At 51.1% G+C, this 4,739-nt stretch overlaps 1 protein-coding gene across 1 annotated transcript in view; it reads right to left on the bottom strand.

Annotated features, from left to right (window-relative positions):
- Positions 1–3,476: 3,476 nt before the first annotated feature.
- Positions 3,477–4,739, bottom strand: part of PNPO (pyridoxamine 5'-phosphate oxidase) — a 7,613-nt gene continuing 6,350 nt past the window's right edge. The window contains exon 8 of the mRNA XM_008073904.2: positions 3,477–3,491. The gene's annotated coding sequence lies outside the window, so the exon portion shown is untranslated. The remainder of the gene's footprint in view (positions 3,492–4,739) is intronic.

Raw genomic sequence — 4,739 nt, 5'->3', positions numbered from 1 at the left:
TTTTTTTTTTTTTTTTTTTTTTAGTGGGAGTCTCACTCTGTCACTCAGGCTGGAGTGCAGTGTCATAATCACAGATCACTGCAGCCTCGACCTCCTGGGTTCAGGTGATCCTCCTGCCTCAACCTCCCAAGTAGCTGGGACTATAGCCACACGCCACCACGCCCAAATAATGAGATGAGGTCTCATTATGTTATCTATGCTGGTCTTGAATTCCTGGGTTTATGCAATCCTCCTGCCTTGGCCTCCCAAAATGCTGAGATTACAGTCGTGAGCCACTGTGCCCAGTCTCCCCTTTCTTTATAAGGAATTCCACCATATCCCACGGTTTCAGTTTAAGAAAGAGAGGCCGGGCGCGGTGGGCTCATACCTATAATCCCAGCACGTTGGGAGGTCGAGGTGAGAGGATTGTCTGATCCCACGGGTTTGAGACCAGTCTGGGCAACTTGACCAGACTTCATTTCTACAATAAATCAAAAAATTAGCTGGGTGTGGTGGCACATGCCTGTAGACCCAGCTACTTGAAAGGATTGCTTGAGCCCAGCAGTTTGAGGCTGCGGTGGTCATGAATGTGCCACTGCACTCCAGCCTGGGCGACAGAGTGAGAGATTCTGACTCAAAAAAAGAAAGAAAAAGGGGAGAAACTCTTGTCTTATGATGTTAGGTCCAGCTCCTCACACCACAAGAGCTGGGAATTGCAACAACTTGGCCAGACCTCTGGAGCTCATGGTGGAAACACACGGAGAGGCCAAGGCAGCCACTAAACAATATGCTCTTCAGCTTCCAGCTCTGCTCCTTGCAGGTTACTGGGCCACCCCGCCCCAGGGAGCTGTTCACTCCGAACTTTATTCCCCAAAGAAACAGACCTGCACAAGGGTGCCTTTGTTACGGCCTCACCCAGGCCAGGGAGTCCTCAGTGGATAAGCGAGGGAGGCCAGGAACTGGAGAGACAAGGCAGGTTCAGGAATGCTGCCTTCCCCAAGGCCTCCTTCCCACCCTGCCCCCTCCCAGAACTTTCTAGGTCTCACCAACTACTCAGTCCATAAGGCCTCCCACGGAGGAGCTCAGCCTTTGTCCATAAGGGCAGCCCTGCCCAGTGAGTACTCACGACAGGCAGGTGGCCTTGGAACATTTGTTCCCCAAGCCTCCTCGTTTAATCCACTCATCACCTAGACAGGTGCTGTCATTGTCCCCATTTTCCGGACGAGTTAGCTGAGGCTTAGAGAGACAGGCGCTCACAGTGGCAGGACTGGGCCTGAAGCCAGAGCTGGTCTGGGTTCGTGACCACAGCCCCACACAGTCTCTTCCATCTGATTCTCATCTGCTGGGAGATGGGAAACTGAGGCTCCGAAGAGAGAGAGGAATACAGACACTCTCTGTAGTAGGGGAAATGGGGAGGAGAGAGGGCGAGTTGGGTCCTAGGAGGTGGGCATCGTTACAGGGGGCTGAGCAAACCCTGGAACCGACAGGACAAAGCCATGTATCTTCGAGGCTGGGTGTCCCTAAGACCCCAGTCCGCAGGCACCTCCCACAGCAGCCCATTCTGGGGCGAGAGATGAGGATATCACGATGATGCCTAGGTAAGTGGGTTCGTGGCCCCTTACATGCCGACCTGCTCCAGTGATCTCGCAGGAACCCTCCAGGTGCAGTCCACTTTCACCCCCAAATGAGGGCTGGATGGATGGGGTAGATACCAAAAGCCAAAGCGAGATCTGGCTGCCCAGGGAGGCAGAGTGAGGCAGCTGCAGGTTTTCACAAGAGGAAGAGGAACCGAAAGCGCCAATGTGTGCAGGAGCCGGGAGAGGTTACGGGTTATCGACCACAGTTTCACTGGGACGCGGCCCAAGCGGAGGAAGGGGAAGTGGGGAGGCTGGCGGGAACTGGCTTTCACTGCCCAGAGGGAGCCAACCCTGGGCAGTGGGCACCCCCTGCTGGACGCCCAGCATGCGCGGCGAGGTGGGAGGAAGTGGCTTAAAGTCCCAACTCCCCTCCTTCCTGCGACGGGTGCAAGTTCAGGCCAGGCTGAACATTAACATCACTCACAGTCGACTGGCTTTTATTACAGACTTAGTGCAGTGACTGATGGGCAGAGAAGCAAAAAGAAACAGCTCAGACCAGGCTCAAAGCTGGGGGATACACAGCCCCCAATACACAAGTGGGGTGCAGCGTTTCACACATGCACATGAACACACACGCACACACATGTGAACTCACAGGAGGCACAGCCCAGGGCACAACAAAGGCAAGGGAGGTAAGGGCAGCCAGCACCCTTCCTGCAGGTGGCACAGGGCTAACATGCTTTCCTGCGCTCAGAGTCGAGGGGGATCCACATAAGAGAGCCACCCTTAAAGGGGCCCTGTCAATAAGCCTGACAGAAGTACACACCCATACAGTCAAAGAAAGCACAATTTAGAGAGTTGCAAGTTCAATGCCCACCAGAGCAAATAATAGTCAGAGCTCTGATCCTGGCTTAGTCACAGCAAACATTTACCCAGTCTGGCTCCTTTCCATAACCAGTAGGCAGCTTGCTCATCCAGGGCATCCCTGGCCAGCAGGCTTGTGCTCACGGAAAGCAAACAGTTCAGCACAGGACTCAGCCCAGGGTCACAGATAGTGAGATGGAAAGTCCTGGGTTTAGAGGATGGATGAGGCCAGCACATCCGGTCACCATGGGTTCTCCATAAAAGGAAGAATCGGATTCAGTGGGCCGGGGGTCTGTATCCTTACAGGCTTCCAAGTGATGCTGGTACTCCTGGAGAGTGGTCCACACTGTGAGTAGCAAGAGTCTAGACCAGGATGTTTCAACCTGGGCTGCACAGAATTCCTGGGAAGCTTTTAAATGTCCCAGTGCCCAGGCTGCACTCAGATCAGTTCAGCATCTCTGAGGGTGAGACCTAGACATCAGGCTTGTTAAAGCTCCCCAAGTAATTTAGCATGAGTGGAAACCAGTGATCTAGGAATCATCAACAGTAGAGGTGAGATACATTCAGTGTCTGAAAAGCAAAATCTCTATAATAATTTAATTGTATATTTGGAAAATGAAACGTATACACACACACACACACACACACACACACACACACACACACACACACACACACAGATCATAAACAGATGGACAGTGAAGCCTGATTAAAATCTTCCCAGCCTGTTGGTACCAATACATGAATCCCTTTTACAAAACTCCTGAATGACTGGGATTGAAAACCTCTTGTGGTTGGGTATGGTGGCTCACACCTATAATCCCAGTTCTTTGGGAGGCCGAGGTGAGAGGATTGCCTGAGCCCACAGGTTCGAGACTAGCCTGGATAACCTGGCAAGACTTCATCTCTACAATAAATCAAGAAAAATTAGCTGGGCGTGGTGGCACATGCCTATAGTTCCAGCTACTTGGAAGGCTGAGGTAAAAGGATCACCTGAGCCCAGCAGGTCGAGGCTGCAGTGGCCATAGCATGCCACTGCACTTCAGCCTGGGAAACAGAGTGAGACTCCAACTCAAAAAAAAAAAACTTCTTGTGACAGCCCACTTAGGCAGGTCTGATTGTATGAAGCCTCTCCCCACAATGAGACGAAAGCTACTTCCAGGTAACTTCCACCTTCCCTTTGAGCTACAGAGAATACATTTAAACTCTTTCCCACATTGCTGTCTTTCAAATAATGAAAGATTGCAATTGGTAGACATGCCGTAAAAATATCCTACCAGTAAACGAGTTAGTTAAGGTTCTTTTAGTTGTAAGCAACAGAAATCAAGTCTAGCTAGTTCAAGTCTAGCTAGTGAAATTAGTGGGGTGTTTTGAGGCAGGTGGAGGCATTGCACAGCTTAATTAGGGAAAGGGTCCAGGGTGATTCAGGGAATTCCAACAGCAGCAGCCAGAGGCTGTTGTTTCTTGGCTACCATTCGTGACCTGGCTTCAATGACTTCCAAGGTTCTGGATCTCTCCATTTCAAATTTCAAATTATTATTATTATTTTGAGTAGGAGTCTCACTTTTTCGCCCAGGTTGGAGGGCAGTGGCACACTCATGGTCACTGCAGCCTCAACCTGCTGGGCTCAGATGACCCTTCCATCTCAGTCTACCAAGTAGCTGGAACTACAGGCATGCACCACCATGCCCAGCTAATTTTTTGATTTACTGTAGAGATGAGGTCTTGCCAAGTTGCCCAGGCTGGTCTCAAACCCATGGGTTCAAGCAATTCTCTCACCTGGGCCTCCCAAAGTGCTGGGATTAGAGGTGTGAGCCACTGTGCCCAGCCTCAATTTTCAAATTACTGACAATTTGATTGGCTAGATTGGCTCAGGTGCCTATGCTGGGACCAATAAGCTTTGACCAGTATGACTCCCATGGTAACTGACAGGGCTGCAGGGTTCATCCTGTGTCACCAGCTGCTACACTTAGAGGGAGTTATTCCAATAAATCATAGGTAGGATCAAGAAAGTAATTATGGAATGATTTCCCATTTGTGATTCTCTATGACACGGCTACTGTCCACTTGACCACCTGAGAGCCAACTGAGAACTGGGAGGATGAGCTCTGAACAGCCCTACATACAAGAAGTGAAATGGCTGGGCTCGGTGGCTCAGCCCGTAATCCCGCGCCTTTGGGAGGCCGAGGTGAGTGGATTGCCTGAGCCCGCAGGTTCGAGACCCGCCTGAGCAGGCGAGACCTCATCTCTACAATAAAAATCAAAAAATTAGCCGAGCGTGGTAGCGCGCGCCTGTAATTCTGGCTACTCGGAAGGCTG

Source organism: Carlito syrichta, unplaced genomic scaffold (genome assembly GCF_000164805.1).
Source record: "Carlito syrichta isolate Samal-C Ts95f unplaced genomic scaffold, Tarsius_syrichta-2.0.1 Scaffold316209, whole genome shotgun sequence".
NCBI lineage: Eukaryota > Metazoa > Chordata > Mammalia > Primates > Tarsiidae > Carlito > Carlito syrichta.
This window is presented reverse-complemented; position numbering and strand designations above follow the sequence as displayed.